Genomic DNA, 18274 nt, shown 5'->3' with positions numbered 1-18274 from the left:
TCCAGACACTTTAAATTATCTCACACATACAGTTTTGCCTGCCTAGTGGCCTAATAGTACCGCCTGCCTGTCTAGCGGCCTAATAGTACTGCCTGTCTTGGGGCCTAATAGTGACTTCATGTCTAGGGGCCTAATAGTACTGCCTGTCTTGGGGCCTAATAGTGACTTCCTGTCTATGGGCCTAATAGTACTGCCTGTCTAGGGGCCTAATAGTACCGCCTGCCTGTCTAGCGGCCTAATAGTACTGCCTGTCTTGGGGCCTAATAGTGAATTCATGTCTAGGGGCCTAATAGTACTTCCTGTCTAGGGGCCTAATAGTACTGCCTGTCTAGGGGCCTAATAGTACCGCCTGCCTGTCTAGCGGCCTAATACTACCGGCTGCCTGTCTAGGGGCCTAATAGTACCGCCTGCCTGTCTAGCGGCCTAAAAGTACCGCCTGCCTGTCTAGGGGCCTAATAGTGACTTCATGTCTAGGGGCCTAATAGTACCTCCTGTCTAGGGGCCTAATAGTACTGCCTGTCTAGGGGCCTAATAGTGACTTCCTGTCTAGGGGCCTAATAGTACTGCCTGTCTATCTAGGGGCCTAATCGTACTGCCTGCCTGTCTAGGGCCCTAATAGTACTTCCTGTCTAGGGGCCTAATAGTACTTCCTGTCTAGGGCCTAATAGTACTTCCTGTCTTGGGGCCTAATAGTACTTCCTGTCTAGGGGCCTAATAGTACTGCCTGTCTGTCTAGGGGCCTAATAGTACTGCCTGCCTGTCTGTCTAGTGGCCTAATAGTACTGTTTGTCTAGGGGCCTAATAGTTCTTCCTGTCTAGGGCCCTAATAGCACTGCCTGCCTGTCTGTCCAGGGGCCTAATAGTACTGCCAGCCTTTCTAGGGGCCTAATAGTACTGCCTGCCTGTCTAGGGGCCTAATAGTACTGCCTGCCTGTCTAGGGGCCTAATAGTACGCCCTGCCTGTCTAGGGGACTAATAGTATGGCCTGCCTGTCTGTCTAGGGGCCTAATAGTACTGCCTGTCTTAGGGGCCTAATAGTACTGCCTGCCTGTCTGTCTTGCAGCCTAGTTGTACTGCCTGTCTTGGGGCCTAATAGTACTGCCTGCCTGTCCAGGGGCCTAGTAGTACTGCCTGTCTGTCTAGGGGCCTAATAGCACTGCCTGCCTGTCCAGGGGCCTAATAGTACTGCCTGCCTGTCTAGGGGCCTAATTGATATACACTGTATATATGAACAAAACCAAAGTCCATTATTATTTTTCATAGGCTGCATACTGTTCTTCATTGTTGTTTTGCTGTACAGGGATTTGTAACTGACATCATCAACATGAGACGTAACTTACACCGTATCATTGGTGTGTTTGCAGCCTTGTTAGTTGCCTTGTTTGTTTGTCTTTCAGATCGTTACACAGTGTGTTTATGAACTGTTGGAGAAGAAGTGCAATATGACGAAAGTAACCTTGCCAGTAAGTATCACAAGGGGAAAACGACACATTTAATTCATGCCCTTGAAGATTATTGGGGGTATTAATGGGAAAATGGACCTAAATGCTCCGGCTTCTGACAATGATTATGATATTAAGTGTCCCATGAAAACCAGGATTGGAGAGCTTTTCCAGCTCTCTCTCTCTGTACAAAAATGTCTCAACAAATTAACTGACACACCATCTCATAGTCTGAAAGCTGTTGCTTAATCTGTTTTGGATTCAAATGCACTCTAGTGTATTCTAGTGTATTCTTGCTCTGTGTCTGCTCATCCCAACATTCAACACATGCTTGAATAGTCTGTTGCCTTTCCCCCCCCCCCCTTTTTCTCCCCAATTTCATTGTATCCAGTTGTTAGTAGTTACTTTCTTGTCTCATCACTACAACTCCCGTACGGACTCGGGAGAGGCGAAGGTTGAGAGCCATGCGTCCTTCGAAACATAACCCAACCAAGCCTCACTGCTTCTTAACATAGCACGCATCCAACCCGGAAGCCAGCCGCACCAATGTGTCGGAGGAAACACCGTACACCTGGCGACCTGGTCAGCGTGCACTGCGCCCGGCCCGCCACATGAGTCACTAGTGCGCAATGAGACAAGGACATCCCTGCCGCCAAACCCTCCCTAATCCGGACGACGCTAGGCCAATTGTGCGCCACCCCATGGGTCTCCCGGTCACGGCCGGCTGCGACAGAGACTGAGCTCGAACCCAGTGGTTCTGGTGGCACAGCTAGCACTGCAATGCAGTGCCTTAGGCCCTATTGCCTTTCTTTTGAAGGAAAATGGGTTTGTCCTTTTCATTTTTAGCTTGGACAATTTTTCTAGCTCTATTGCTAGTGGATTTTTTTGGACCTGTGTTGTCCTGGCGCAGGGAGTAACAATATCTATAAATCACCAAGGTAACCCAGGAGCCAGTTTCATTACACACTTTTCAACTTGTATCTGCTTGCCCTATTATCTCTCTATTCCCATGGAAAATTGCTCTGTTCTTGTGTGTGTGGTAGTGGTGGGTCCGTCCACCTGCGTCGAGTTGAACTTGTGACCACAGATTTTAAACAGATTAACCAGGGCCAAGTATAGAAGGAGGGAACGAGAGAAAAAAGGAGAAGAAAGGCTGAGGTCTGTACCCCTCACTTTTCTTTGTCTCCCTGGATTAAGTTCCTGCAGCTGCCACCCATGGTTTTTATGGATAGTGTGTGTCTCCTTAGAGATGCCTCTGGCATACTGGGGACCACATGCATCCAAGGGGTGGAGGGCAGTCAAGGACTTATTTGTTACTATGGAGTATGTCAGACTATAATAAAACAGTGCGAACAGGGCAAGGCTGTACTTCAAAAAAATATGTTTAATATATTTAGTTTTATATTACACTTATATTACAATGAAATGACGATACTGTGTGGTGTAACTAGGTGGATGTGACAGAGGAGGAGCCCAGGAGTTTCATCTACCTGAGTGCTGATGCCATGTCCAACCCTGCCAAGCTGCTGGTGCTCATCCAGGGGGACGGGGTGGTCCGGGCCGGCTAGTGGGCACGACGCCTCATCATCAACCAAGAACTGGACTCAGGGACACCGATCCCCTTCATCACCCGCGCCAAGGAGGTAGGGGCCCCACACCGCCGGGGGCTACCCAGCCAGGGTTAGAGGGGTGTGAGGGTGGCAGGGTGGTTGGGGTTACCATGGGATGGCTCTGCAGGTTCTGTTTATGTATGATAGCCTGGTTGGTTAGGGTTGTGTTAGGGCTTTGTTACCTATGGTAACCTGGTTGGTTAGGGTTGTGTTAGGGCGTTGTTACCTATGGTGACCTGGTTGTGCTAGGGCGTTGTTACCTATATGGTGACCTGGTTGTGTTAGGGCGTTGTTACCTATGGTAACCTGGTTGGTTAGGGTTGTGTTAGGGCGTTGTTACCTATGGTGACCTGGTTGTGTTAGGGTGTTGTTACCTATGGTAACCTGGTTGGTTAGGGTTGTGTTAGGGTGTTGTTACCTATGGTAACCTGGTTGGTTAGGGTTGTGTTAGGGTGTTGTTACCTATGGTAACCTGGTTGGTTAGGGTTGTGTTAGGGTGTTGTTACCTATGGTAACCTGGTTGGTTAGGGTTGTGTTAGGGCGTTGTTACCTATGGTAACCTGGATGTGTTAGGGTGTTGTTACCTATGGTAACCTGGTTGGTTAGGGTTGTGTTAGGGTGTTGTTACCTGGTTGGTTAGGGTTGTGTTTGGGTGTTGTTACCTATGGTAACCTGGTTGGTTAGGGTTGTGTTAGGGTGTTGTAACCTGGTTGGTTAGGGTTGTGTTTGGGTGTTGTTACCTATGGTAACCTGGTTGGTTAGGGTTTTGTTAGGGTGTTGTTACCTATCGTAACCTGGTTGTGTTAGGGTTGTGTTTGGGTGTTGTTACCTATGGTAACCTGGTTGGTTAGGGTTGTGTTTGGGTGTTGTTACCTATGGTAACCTGGTTGGTTAGGGTTGTGTTTGGGTGTTGTTACCTATGGTAACCTGGTTGGTTAGGGTTGTGTTAGGGTGTTGAAACCTGGTTGGTTAGGGTTGTGTTTGGGTGTTGTTACCTATGGTAACCTGGTTGGTTAGGGTTTTGTTAGGGTGTTGTTACCTATGGTAACCTGGTTGTGTTAGGGTTGCGTCAAAAGCTGTCCTGTACTGTAGGTTGGCCGTGGCCTTTTAGAGGTGCAACATTTTACACATGGCATAGGCTGTGTTGTGTGTGTGTGTGTGATTATAATTCTGTGTTGTTTCTGTGTTGTATGTATTTGTTGCTTTTTGATGTAGGGTGTTGTTACCTATGATAGCCTGGTTGGTTAGGGTTGTGTTAGGGCGCATGTTGTTGTTATGATATAAGGTATTGATAAAAGGTCTTTAGGAGTCAACCAGGTCTAAGTGGCTGGGGAAGCTTTCAGAACACCTCAACTTTCCAATTTCACTCACTTCTCTCTACAACAGAAGAGGTATCCTATTGTTTTGTTAGCTGTCTCCCCGATAAAGACACCTGTTTTTGGCTGGCACATTCCTCCAAACACTCACATTCATAATGAAGAAACCCAGGTGGAGTTGCAGCGTTGGCTGTGATGCCAATGTGGTGTGAAGTGTAATTCAGATTCTCATTTCTTCTCCATGTACCCTTGTGTACGGCAGGTTTGTGTTTAGCGCGCCTGAAGCCCCACTCTCCACATTTATTTCTTGCCTTGTATCAGTGCTCATTTGTCAACCTGGCCTAGCCTACCTGCCTAATTTCATTGGGCCGCTGTTCAAATTGACTCTCTCTCTCTCTCTCTCTCTCTCTCTCTCTCTCTCTCTCTCTCCTTCTAAATGTCATAAAAACTTGCACGGCTGAGGCTGGCGGCTAAGTCCCTTTCCTGGCGCGACTGGAGCAGAAGTGTGTGTGTGTGTGTGTGTGTGTGTGTGTGTGTGTGTGTGTGTGTGTGTTACAGTACAAATGGTTATTATTACATTTGCCGGGAGAGTTGCGTTCCTCTGACGCAAATTGACAGGCGAGATATAGAGAAAGCTGTGTGTGTAGCCGTGTCCATTCATCATGGTAAAACAAGGAGCCGAATCCTTACGCCTTGACACATACCCATCATGGCATTTACAGGAAGTCTTTCCACTCTGAGCTGGAGGCCTAGTTAGTAGTAGCCGCTGCTGTTGGACTCCCGGATGAAGACAGGCAGACAGGCAGTTCTCTGTCCGACTGGCTGAGTGGTACAGCAGCTATCGTTAGACTTTACAAGGAGATGTTTATCTCAGTCTCTTCTGATCTCAGGTGGGCTGACGTATCACACAGACTGCAAGGAGATGAAGTAGAACCTCTTCACACTGCCATTTCATCCTTTCCTTTCCTCCTCCCCTCCACTCCCCTCTCATTTCCCCTCCTTCCTGTCTGGCCACTTGTCTGGAAGGCTGCTCTCCTTTGTTGGAGCTGTAGAGCCACAGAGTGCTGCTGTAGTGTGTACAGGATATTGAACAGCAGAGTGTGTACTGTCTGAGAAGAGCTAAGGCTAACATGTAGGTAGAACTCATCTCGGGGCTTAGATGTTCTCCTCTCCTTGGGCGGCCATGACAGGGACAGAATGGTGTTAGGCTATAATAAACTGTTTTACTACTATTATTGATTTATTTAGCCTACAACGGAAATTCAGTGCAGATGTGCATGGAGGGAGAGAAATAATTCATTTCACTCCACTTAAAAATCCCCCCACCTCTGCCTGTGTTGCCCCCTTTGGCCTTTCCTATGTGCACTAGGAGATGCAGAGGATCTGGCCAGTCTGAGCCCTGCAGTCAACACTCTGATAGAGACAAAGGGAGGAGCCCTTAGCCATTCAACACACCACACACTGCCGTACCGCCGGCAGAGGGGGAATTCACACCATGTACGTGTCAGCAGTGAAAACCCACTCTTCATTCCTCTCCACCCTCCTTTGAAGACACATTTAGGCTCGGCCTCATTGTCCAATGGGATCTGTTCTGGCAGCCGGGGATTGTGGGAAAATGAACTGATTGAGCTGGTTAATCAGACCCCAGACGCCCTCCTCCCCCTGACTGGGTGAAGCTGAGGGCAACTGGACCTCTCCACCTTCCGTACTCAAAACACACTCATCTCTGTGACGCCAACCTATAGGCTATATCAGTAGCCCCAACCTATAGGCTATAACAGTAGTCACAACCTATAGGCTATATCAGTAGCCTCAACCTATAGGCTATATCAGTAGCCCCAACCTATAGGCTATATCAGTAGCCCCAACCTATAGGCTATATCAGTAGCCACAACCTATAGGCTATATCAGTAGCCCCAACCTATAGGCTATATCAGTAGCCCCAACCTATAGGCTATATCAGTAGCCACAACCTATAGGCTATAACAGTAGTCACAACCTATAGGCTATATCAGTAGCCCCAACCTATAGGCTATATCAGTAGCCCCAACCTATAGGCTATATCAGTAGCCCCAACCTATAGGCTATATCAGTAGCCCCAACCTATAGGCTATATCAGTAGCCCCAACCTATAGGCTATATCAGTAGCCACAACCTATAGGCTATATCAGTAGTCACAACCTATAGGCTATATCAGTAGTCGAAACCTATAGGCTATATCAGTAGTCACAACCTATAGGCTATATCAGTAGCCACAACCTATAGGCTATATCAGTAGCCCCAACCTATAGGCTATATCAGTAGCCCCAACAAATAGGCTATATCAGTAGTCACAACCTATAGGCTATATCAGTAGTCACAACCTATAGGCTATAACAGTAGTCACAACCTATAGGCTATATCAGTAGCCCCAACCTATAGGCTATATCAGTAGCCACAACCTATAGGCTATATCAGTAGCCACAACCTATAGGCTATATCAGTAGCCACAACCTATAGGCTATATCAGTAGTCACAACCTATAGGCTATATCAGTAGTCACAACCTATAGGCTATATCAGTAGCCACAACCTATAGGCTATATCAGTAGTCACAACCTATAGGCTATATCAGTAGTCACAACCTATAGGCTATATCAGTAGCCACAACCTATAGGCTATATCAGTAGTCACAACATATAGGCTATTTCAGTAGCCACAACCTATAGGCTATATCAGTAGTCACAACCTATAGGCTATATCAGTAGTCACAACCTATAGGCTATATCAGTAGTCACAACCTATAGGCTATAACAGTAGTCACAACCTATAGGCTATATCAGTAGCCCCAACCTATAGGCTATATCAGTCACCACAACCTATAGGCTATATCAGTAGTCACAACCTATAGGCTATATCAGAAGCCCCAACCTATAGGCTATATCAGTAGCCACAACCTATAGGCTATATCAGTAGCCCCAACCTATAGGCTATATCAGTAGTCACAACCTATAGGCTATATCAGTAGCCACAACCTATAGGCTATATCAGTAGCCACAACCTATAGGCTATATCAGTAGCCACAACCTATAGGCTATATCAGTAGTCACAACCTATAGACTATATCTGTAGCCACAACCTATAGGCTATATCAGTAGTCACAACCTATAGGCTATATCAGTAGCCCCAACCTATAGGCTATATCAGTAGTCACAACCTATAGGCTATATCAGTAGCCCCAACCTATAGGCTATATCAGTATCCCCAACCTATAGGCTATATCAGTAGCCACAGTGATAACCACAGTTATAGCCACAGTAACTGTAGCTTACACCATGATAATAAGTATGCTATATGCCTGTCTATGACAAGCTATCAAGCTATCCCCAAAACAACTAAATGCCCAGACAGTATGGTGTCCAAAACCCTACACCTACTTGTTACAACTATACCTACCTATGTATGACTGCTGAGCAGGCTATGCCAGTGCCTTTGCAAATATATTTTATGCATGTGTACACTATGCAGTACACACACACACACACACGCACACACACACACACACACACACACACACACACACACACACACACACACACACACACACACACACATGCTCCAGTCACACCACCCTCCCTCACACTCAGCACGGTTGTTGCAGGTGGTGTGGAAGTGGAGCTATATTCCTAAAGCCTGGCTGTAAAGTGACAGGCGAGGGGAGCACACTCCAGCACAGGCAGAGTGGGGAGGGGAGAGGAGGGAGGTAATGGGCTGACAGCTCCACTGCAGGGAGAGGCCCTCTTAATGACAGCTTATTCCTTCATGATTTCAATTGTTGACAGTGGACAGGTCTGCTTGTTGCATCATGGCAGCTGTGTCATTACCTTCTGGCCCTGTCAAGGCTGCATTTTGACAATGGGAGGGAGAGTGAGAGGAAGGAATGAAGGAAGGAAGGAAAGATGACAACCGAGAGAATGAGAAAAATGGAAAGAAAGAATAGGTTGGGTAGAAGGTGGGCAGGATGTGTTTAGTTGTGCTGGGTTCTAGTTACCTGGTATTGTGAGAGGATCCAGAAGATTGGTGCAGTGCACAAACACTGTTGTCATTCATGGATGAAGGGGATGGGACATGCAACAAGGTAATAGCACACACACACATACCACACCGCTGGTAGGCTACTTACAGTATGTAGGTCTCCCGTACAGACAGATGGATGGATGCAGTGTTTCTGCTGCAGTTATTTAACTGTGGTGCTGCGCCACTGCCCAAAAATATGAAACATTCAAAAATATTTCTGTCGAGGCACACTTTGAAGATGCTAGAAGAGTCCACATTTACTTTTCATCTGCAAACAAAACAAGTAATGAATAGAACAATCTGATAACCCCATAGTAGAAGAGTTGACCTGTTTACCTAGTCAGCTTGTTGTGTGTTCCATGCAAGATAAATATTCATCTCTAGGCGCTTTCAAGTTATGAGTGTCATACGGAGGGAAATCTGCATTCTGACAAGTAGTCAATGCACAAGTAGTCAATGCACAAGTAGTCAATGCACAAGTAGTCAATGCACAAGAATTCTTGCAATTGCAGGGAAAACAGCAGTTTTAAGGGCCTTTGTTAAAACGAGGACGATCCCAGCTTTCCATTCCTACTTTATTTATCCTCCTAAATATGTGCGAACTGCACCATTTTAAACCCTGTGTTTTTAGCAGCATCGTGGTTAAGCTCCACAATTTGCTGTGAGTGCAAAGGGGAGAGTGGGACTAAATGTAACATAAGTCAATTGTAGCGTAACTTGGGGTAAAACGCCACCCTACCTCAAAATAAGTTTTAGGGAGTAACTTGAAGAATTGTGATGAAACAGATTACATTTTTAGTTGAGCAAGAATAGTAGCAACCAGGGAAAGTGTTGGGGGTGAAAAGGGTGACATGAAGAGGTTTCTGTGAGAAGTAGAGGCAGGGGGAAAATACCCCCGGGTGGTGGGTTACCCTAACAGGCAAACATGGCATAGAAGGCTCTTCTTGCCTTGTCTCTCAGCTCGTTCACAGCTTTGTGGAAGTTACCTGTGGCGCTGATGTTTAGGCCGAGGTATGTATAGTTTTTTGTGTCCTCTCGGGCAACAGTGTCTAAATGGAATTTGTATTTGTGATCCTGGCAACTGGACCTTTTTTCTATCACCATTATTTTTGTCTGACTGAGATTTACTGTCAGGGCCCTGGTCTGGCAGAATCTGGGCAGAAGATCTAGGTGCTGCTGTAGGCCCTCCTTGGTTGGTGACAGAAGCACCAGATCATCAGCAAACAGTAGACATTTGACTTCAGATTCTAGTAGGGTGAGGCCGGATGCTGCAGACTGTTCTCGTGCCCTCACCAATTAGTTGATATATGTTGAAGAGGGTGGGGCTTAAGCTGCATCCCTATCTCACCCCACGGCCCTGTGGAAAGAAATGTGTTTATTTTTTGCCAATGTTAACCGCCCACTTGTTGTTAGTGTACATGGATTTTATCATGTCATATGTTTTCCCCCCTAACACCAATTTCCATCTATTTGTATGGCAAACCCTCATGCCAAATTGAGCCCAAAACGTTTTTGAAATCAACAAAACATGAGAAGACTGCCTTTGTTTTGGTTTGTTTGTTTTTCAATTAGGGTGTGCAAGGGGATACGTGCTCTATCGTATGGTAATTAGGTAAAAAGCCAATTTGACATTTGCTCAGTACATTGTTTTCACTTAGGAAATGTAGTCTGCCGTTACTGATAATGCAGTGTTTTTTCCCAAGGTTTTTGTTGACACATATCCCACGGTGGTTATTGGGGTCAAATTTGTCTCCACTTTTGTGGATTGGGGTGATCAGTCCTTGGTTCCAAATATTGGGGAAGATGCCAGAGCTACGGATGATGTTTAAGAGTTTAAGTATAGCCAATTGGAATTTGTGGTCTGTATATTTTATAATTTCATTGAGGATACCTTCAACACCACAGGCCTTTTTGGGTTGGAGGGTTTGTTTTTTATCCTGTAGTTCATTCAATGTAATTGAAGAATCCAGTGTATTCTGGTCTTCTTTAATAGTTGATTCTAAGACTTGTATTTGATCATGTATATGTTTTTGCTGTTTGTTCTTTGTTCTTTGTTATAGGGCCAAACAGATTGGAGAAGTGGTTTAACCATACAGCTCTATTTTGGATAGATAACTATTTGTGTTGTTGTTTGTTTAGTGTTTCCAATTTTCCCAGAAGTGGTTAGAGTCTATGGATTATTCAATTACATTGAGCTGATTTCTGACATGCTGTTCCTTCTTTTTCCGTAGTGTATTTATTTATTGGTTTAGTGATTCACCGTAGTGAAGGTGTTGGCTCAGGTTTTCTGGGTCTCTATGTAGTTGGTTGGATAGGTTTCTCAATTTCTTTCTTAGGTTTTTGCATTCTTCATCAAACCATTGGTCATTGCTGTTACTTTTCTCAGTTTTTCTGATTGAAATATTTACATTTGATAGGGAAGCTGAGAGGTCAAGTATACTGTTTGGGGTTTTCTACTGCCAATTTTACACCTTCACTATTACAGTGGGACGTTTTGTCCAGGAAGTGGTTCAAAAGGGATTGAATTTGTTGTTGCCTTATATTTGGTAGGTTTCCACACTACATTCCTTCCATCTATAGCATTTCTTATTGTTATTCGGTTCCTTTGGTTTTCATGCCTTATGATTGAGTATCGCTCTGTTCAAGTAGACTGTGATTTTGCTGTGATCTGATAGGGATGTCAGTGTGCTGACTGTGAACGCTCTGAGAGACTCTGGGTTGAGGTCAGTGATAAAGTAGTCAACAGTACTACTGCCAAGAGATGAGCTATAGGTGTACCTACCATAGGAGTCCCCTCGAAGCTTACCATTGACTATATACATACCCAGCGTGCGACAGAGCTGCTGGAGTTGTGACCCGTTTTTGTTGGTTATGTTGTCGTAGTGTGCCTGTGGGGGTATATGGAGAAGGGAATGCTGTCACCTCCAGGCAGGTGTTTGTCTCCCTGTGTGCTGACGGTGTGAAGTTATTGTCCTGTTCTGTCATTTAGGTCGCCATAGACTAGTACATGTCCCTGGCCCTGGAAATGATTGATTTCCCCCTCCAGGATGGAGAAGCTGTCTTCATTAAAGTATGGGGATTCTAGTGGGGGGATAAAGGTAGCACACAGGAGGACATGTTTCTCTGTTAAGATAATTTTCTTTTGAATTTCAAGCTAAATGTCAAATGTTCTTGTTTTGATTATTTTAATAGTGTGAGTTAGGATTGCTCTATACCAAATTAGCATGTGTGTGTGTGTCTCCCCCTCCTTCCAATCCATCTATTTTCCACATATTTGCTTTCTTTTTCCGTCTTGTTTGCTTTTGAATGTTTATTTGACCCCCCACCTCTAGCCCCCTGTACCCCCTTCCTCCCTGAGGTGCCCCTCTCCCCCTCTATCTCAACAACCCTTTTAAGTCAACCACACACACACACACACACACACACATAGACACACACACTATTGTACAGCTAACCTTGTGGGTGGAGACACAATTCAGTTCCATTCAAAATCTTATTTTCCCTGACCTGTACTCTTACCCTAACCTTAAATCTGACCCTAACCTTAACCCAAAACCCTAACCCCTAACCTAACCTTAGCTCCTAACCCTTAAACTAACGCCAGCTACTAACCCTAATTCTACCACTAATTCTAACCTTAACCCTAAACCCCCTAAAAATAGCATCTGACATTGTGGGGACCAACAAAATGTCCCCGGTTGGTCAAATGTTTGTTCTTGTGGGGTCTTCTGGCCCCCACAAGAATAGTTACACACACACAAACAGTAAGAAAGAAAAAGCCTAAAAAAAACAGAGCAACTGCATTTCATAAAAATGTAGTATTTAATAAAAAATAAGATATATACCCAGACCCCCCCCCACTCCCTCCCTCCTTGTTCTTGTTAGTCCGTTAGGCTCGGCACTAGAGACTTGCTGGAAAAAAGAGTGGGTGTGGTGTTTTCAAAAGTGTGTGAAAAGCCTTAGGGTTTATATCTGCCCAGAATTTCAATGGGATGCTGAAAGGGGGCAGGGAAGCGGGGCTGAACTCAAACACAGGAATCTGGTTTCATTTCTGTCATGTTGCTCTTCTTCTTTTTTTCCTGGATTGATGTCTTTTTCAAAATCCGCTTCTCTCCTCCGTCATTTTTTGGTACTGCATTTCGCCAGGTCTCGTTCTCTCTGTCTCGTTCTCTCTGTCTCGGTCTCTCTGTCTCGTTCTCTCTGTCTCTCTGTCTCGTTCTCTCTGTATCGTTCTCTCTGTCTCTCTGTCTCTCTGTCTCGTTCTCTCTGTCTCGTTCTCTCTGTCTCGGTCTCTCTGTTTCGGTCTCTCTGTCTCGTTCTCTCTGTCTCGTTCTCTCTGTCTCGTTCTCTCTGTCTCGTTCTCTCTCTATCTGTCTCTCTGTCTCGGTCTCTCTGTCTCGTTCTCTCTGTCTCGTTCTCTCTGTCTCTGTCTCTCTGTCTCGTTCTCTCTGTCTCTCTGTCTCGTTCTCTCTGTCTCGTTCTCTCTGTCTCGTTCTCTCTGTCTCTCTGTCTCTCTGTCTCTCTGTCTCTCTGTCTCTGTCTCTCTGTCTCGTTCTCTCGGTCTCGTTCTCTCTGTCTCGTTCTCTCTGTCTCGTTCTCTCTGTCTCGTTCTCTCTGTCTCTCTGTCTCGTTCTCTCTGTCTCGTTCTCTCTGTCTCGTTCTCTCTGTCTCTCTGTCTCTCTGTCTCGTTCTCTCTGTCTCGTTCTCTGTCTGTCTCTCTGTCTCGTTCTCTCTGTCTCTGTCTCTCTGTCTGTCTCGTCTCTCTGTCTCTCTCTGTCTCGTTCTCTCTGTCTCGTTCTCTCTGTCTCTCTGTCTCTCTGTCTCGTTCTCTCTGTCTCGTTCTCTCTGTCTCTGTTCTCTCTGTCTCTCGTTCTCTGTCTCGTCTCTGTCTCTGTCTCTCTGTCTCTCTGTCTCTGTCTCTGTCTCGTTCTCTCTGTCTCTCTCTGTCTCGTTCTCTCTGTCTCGTTCTCTGTCTCTCTTCGTCTCTGTCTCGTTCTCTCTGTCTCTGTCTCTGTCTCTCTGTCTCGTTCTCTCTGTCTCGTTCTCTCTGTCTCTCGTTCTCTCTGTCTCTTCTCTCTGTCTCGTTCTCTCTGTCTCTGTCTCTCTCTCTGTCTCTGTCTCGTTCTCTCTGTCTCGTTCTCTCTGTCTCGTTCTCTGTCTCGTTCTCTCTGTCTCTCTGTCTCTTTCTTCTCTGTCACGTTCTCTGTCTCTCTGTCTCGTTCTCTCTGTCTCGTTCTCTCTGTCTCTGTCTCTTCTCTGTCTCGTTCTCTCTGTCTCGTTCTCTCTGTCTCGTTCTCTCTGTCTCTCTGTCGTTCTTTCTCGTTCTCTCTGTCTGTCTCTCTGTCTCGTTCTCTCTGTCTCGTTCTCTGTCTCGTTCTCTCTGTCTCTCTGTCTTCTCTCTGTCTCTTCTCTCTGTCTCGTTCTCTCTGTCTCGTTCTCTCTGTCTCTCTGTCTCTCTGTCTCGTTCTCTCTGTCTCGTTCTCTCTGTCTCTGTCTCTCTCTCTGTCTCGTTCTCTCTGTCTCTCTGTCTCTCTGTCTCGTCTCTCTCTGTCTTGTTCTCTCTGTCTCGTTCTCTCTGTCTCTTCTCTCTGTCTCTCTGTTCTGTCTCTCTGTCTCTCTGTCTCGTTCTCTCTGTCTCGTTCTCTCTGTCTTGTTCTCTGTCTCGTTCTCTCTGTCTCGTTCTCTCTGTCTCTCTGTCTCGTTCCCTCTGTCTCGTTCTCTCTGTCTCGTTCTCTCTGTCTCGTTCTCTCTGTATCGTTCTCTCTGTCTCTCTGTCTCTCTGTCTCGTTCTCTCTGTCTCGTTCTCTCTGTCTCTTCTCTCTGTATCGTTCTCTCTGTCTCTGTCTCTCTGTCTCTCTCTCTGTCTCGTTCTCTCTGTCTCGTTCTCTCTGTCTCGTTCTCTCTGTCTCGTCTCTCTGTTTCTGTCTCTCTGTCTCTCTCTGTCTCGTTCTCTCTGTCTCGTCTCTCTGTCTCGTTCTCTCTCTATCTGTCTCTCTGTCTCGTTCTCTCTGTCTCTCTGTCTCTCTGTCTCGTTCTCTCTGTCTCTTCTCTGTCTCGTTCTCTCTGTCTCGTTCTCTCTGTCTCTCTGTCTCGTTCTCTCTGTCTCGTTCTCTCTGTCTCTGTCTCTCTGTCTCTCTGTCTCTGTCTCTCTGTCTTGTTCTCTGTCTCGTTCTCTCTGTCTCTGTTCTCTCTGTCTCGTTCTCTCTGTCTCGTTCTCTCTGTCTCTGTCTTGTTCTCTCTGTCTCATTCTCTCTGTCTCGTTCTCTCTGTCTCTCTGTCTCTCTGTCTCTCGTTCTCTCTGTCTCGTTCTCTCTGTCTCGTTCTCTCTGTCTCTGTCTCTGTCTCTCTGTCTCTCTGTCTCTCTGTCTCTCTCTGTCTCTGTCTCTCTGTCTCGTCTCTCTGTCTCGTTCTCTCTGTCTCGTTCTGTCTCTCTGTCTCTCTGTCTCGTTTCTCTCTGTCTCGTTCTCTCTGTCTCTGTTCTCTCTGTCTCTCGTTCTCTCTGTCTCGTTCTCTGTCTCGTTCTCTCTGTCTCTTCTGTCTCTGTTCTCTCTGTCTCGTTCTCTCTGTCTCTGTTCTCTCTGTCTCGTTCTCTCTGTCTCTCTGTCTCTCTGTTCTCTCTCACGTCTCGTTCTGTCTCTCTGTCTCGTTCTCTCTGTCTCGTTCTCTCTGTCTCGTTCTCTCTGTCTCTCTGTCTCTCTGTCTCGTTCTCTCTGTCTCTCTCGTTCTCTCTGTCTCTCTGTCTCTCTCTGTCTCGTTCTCTCTGTCTCGTTCTCTCTGTCTCTCTCTCTGTCTCTCTGTTCTCTCTGTCTCGTTCTCTCTGTCTCTGTCTCTCTGTCTCGTTCTCTCTGTCTGTTCTCTGTCTCGTTCTCTCTGTCTCGTTCTCTCTGTCTCTCTGTCTGTTCTCTGTCTCGTTCTCTCTATCTGTCTCTGTCTCGTTCTCTCTGTCTCTCTCTCTGTCTCTCTGTCTCTCTGTCTCTCTGTCTCGTTCTCTCTGTCTGTCTGTCTCTCTGTCTCGTTCTCTCTGTCTCGTTCTCTCTGTCTCGTTCTCTCTGTCTCTCTGTCTCTCTGTCTCGTTCTCTCTGTCTCGTTCTCTCTGTCTCTGTCTCTCTGTCTCTGTTCTCTCTGTCTCGTTCTCTGTCTCGTTCTCTGTCTCGTTCTCTGTCTCTCTGTCTCTCTGTCTCGTTCTCTCTGTCTCGTTCTCTCTGTCTCTGTCTCTCTGTCTCTCTGTCTCTTTCTCTGTCTCTCTCTCTGTCTGTCTCTCTGTCTCTCTGTCTCGTTCTCTCTGTCTCGTTCTCTCTGTCTCTGTTCTCTCTGTCTCTGTCTCTTCTCTCTGTCTCGTTCTCTCTGTCTCGTTCTCTCTGTCTCGTTCTCTCTGTCTCGTTCTCTCTGTCTCGTTCTCTGTCTCTCTCTCTCTGTTCTTCTGTCTCTCTGTCTGTTCTCTCTGTCTCTCTGTCTCTTCTGTCTCGTTCTCTCTGTCTCTGTCTCGTTCTCTCTGTCTCTCTCTGTCTCGTTCTCTCTGTCTCGTTCTCTCTGTCTCGTTCTCTCTGTCTCTCTGTTCTTTCTGTCTCGTTCTCTCTCTCTCTGTCTCTCTGTCTCGTTCTCTCTGTCTCGTCTCTCTGTCTCGTTCTCTCTGTCTCTCTGTCTTCTCTCTGTCTCGTTCTGTCTCTTCTCTCTGTCTCGTTTCTCTCTGTCTCTCTGTCTCGTTCTCTGTCTCGTCTCTCTGTCTCTGTTCTCTCTGTCTCTCGTTCTCTCTGTCTCGTTCTCTCTGTCTCTCTGTCTCTCTGTCTCTCTGTCTCTCTCTGTCTCTGTCTCTCTGTCTCGTTCTCTGTCTCGTCTCTGTCTCTGTCTCTCTGTCTCTCTCTCTGTCTCTTCTCTCTGTCTGTCTCTGTCTCGTTCTCTCTCTGTCTCTCTGTCTCTCTCTCTCTGTTCTCTCTGTCTCTCTCTGTCTCGTTCTCTCTGTCTCGTCTCTCTGTCTCGTTCTCTCTGTCTCTCTGTCTCTCTGTTCTGTCTCGTTCTGTCTCTTCTCTCTGTCTCGTTCTCTCTGTCTCTCTGTCTCTCTGTCTCTTCTCTCTGTCTCGTTCTCTCTGTCTCTCTGTCTCTGTCTCTCTCTGTCTCGTCTCTCTGTCTCTGTCTGTCTGTCTCTCTGTCTCTCTCTCTGTCTCGTTCTCTCTGTCTCGTTCTCTCTCTGTCTCTCTCTCTTCTCTCTGTCTCTCTGTCTCTGTCTCGTTCTCTCTGTCTCGTTCTCTCTGTCTCGTTCTCTCTGTCTCTCTGTCTCTCTCTGTCTCTCTGTCTCTCTCTCTGTCTCGTTCTCTCTGTCTCTCTGTCTCTCTGTCTCTCTGTCTCTCTGTCTCGTTCTCTCTGTCTCGTTCTCTCTGTCTCGTTCTCTCTGTCTCTCTGTCTCGTTCTCTCTCTCTGTCTCGTTCTCTCTGTCTCTGCTCTCTGTCTCTCTCTGTCTCTCTCTCTCTGTCTCGTTCTCTCTGTCTCGTCTCTCTGTCTCGTTCTCTCTGTCTCGTTCTCTCTGTCTCTCTGTCTCTCTGTCTCTCTGTCTCGTTCTCTCTGTCTCTCTGTCTCGTTCTCTCTGTCTCGTTCTCTCTGTCTGTCTCTCTGTCTCTCTGTCTCTCTGTCTCGTTCTCTCTGTCTCTGTTCTCTCTGTCTCTCTCTCTGTCTCGTTCTCTCTGTCTCGTTCTCTCTGTCTCTTCTCTCTGTCTCTCTGTCTCTGTCTTCTCTCTCTGTCTCTCTGTCTCGTTCTCTCTGTCTCGTCTGTCTCTCTGTCTCTGTTCTCTCTGTCACGTTCTCTGTCTCTGTCTCGTTCTCTCTGTCTCGTTCTCTCGTCTCTGTCTCTGTCTCTCTGTCTCGTTCTCTCTGTCTCGTTCTCTCTGTCTCGTTCTCTCTGTCTCTCTGTCTCGTTCTCTGTCTCGTTCTCTCTGTCTCGTCTCTCTGTTCTCTCTGTCTCGTTCTCTCTGTCTCGTTCTCTCTGTCTCTCTCTGTCTCTCTGTCTCTCTGTCTCTCTGTCTCTCTCTCTGTCTTGTTCTCTCTGTCTCGTTCTCTCTGTCTCGTTCTCTCTGTCTCTCTGTCTCTCTGTCTCGTTCTCTCTGTCTCTCTGTCTCGTTCTCTCTGTCTCGTTCTCTCTGTCTCTGTCGTCTCTCTGTCTCGTCTCTCTGTCTCGTCTCTCTCTGTCTCTCTGTCTCTTCTCTCTGTCTCTTTCTCTCTGTCTCTCTCTGTCTCGTTCTCTCTGTCTCTCTGTCTCTCTGTCTCGTTCTCTCTGTCTCTCTGTCTTCTCTCTCTGTTCTTCTCTCTCTCTCGTTCTCTCTGTCTCATTCTCTCTGTCTCTGTCTCTGTCTCGTTCTCTCTGTCTCTGTTCTCTCTGTCTCGTTCTCTCTGTCTCGTTCTCTCTCTCTCTGTCTCTCTGTCTCGTTCTCTCTGTCTCGTTCTCTCTGTCTCTGTCTCGTTCTCTCTGTCTCGTTCTCTCTGTCTCTCTGTCTCTCTGTCTCGTTCTCTCTGTCTCGTTCTCTCTGTCTCGTTCTCTCTGTCTGTCTCTGTTTCTGTCTCTCTGTTTCTCTCTGTCTCGTTCTCTCTGTCTCGTTCTCTCTGTCTCTCTCTCTCTGTCTGTCTCTCTGTCTCGTTCTGTCTCTCTGTCTCTCTGTCTCGTTCTCTCTGTCTCGTTCTCTCTGTCTCTTCTGTCTCTGTCTCTCTGTCTCGTTCTCTCTGTCTCTGTCTCTCTCTGTCTCGTTTCTCTCTGTCTCTCTGTCTCTCTGTCTCTCTGTCTCTCTGTCTCTCTGTCTCGTTCTCTCTGTCTCTCTCTTCTCTCTGTCTCGTTCTCTCTGTCTCTTCTCTCTGTCTCTCTGTCTCGT

General features: G+C 46.6%; 1 pseudogene; it reads left to right on the top strand.

Annotated features, from left to right (window-relative positions):
• The window catches only part of LOC115116235 (cotranscriptional regulator ARB2A homolog), a 448115-nt pseudogene that overhangs the window by 78751 nt on the left and 351090 nt on the right, over positions 1–18274 (top strand).

Source organism: Oncorhynchus nerka, linkage group LG27 (assembly GCF_034236695.1).
Source record: "Oncorhynchus nerka isolate Pitt River linkage group LG27, Oner_Uvic_2.0, whole genome shotgun sequence".
NCBI lineage: Eukaryota > Metazoa > Chordata > Actinopteri > Salmoniformes > Salmonidae > Oncorhynchus > Oncorhynchus nerka.
The sequence above is the reverse complement of the archived record's forward strand: the minus strand, read 5'-3'. Positions and strand labels throughout refer to the sequence as shown.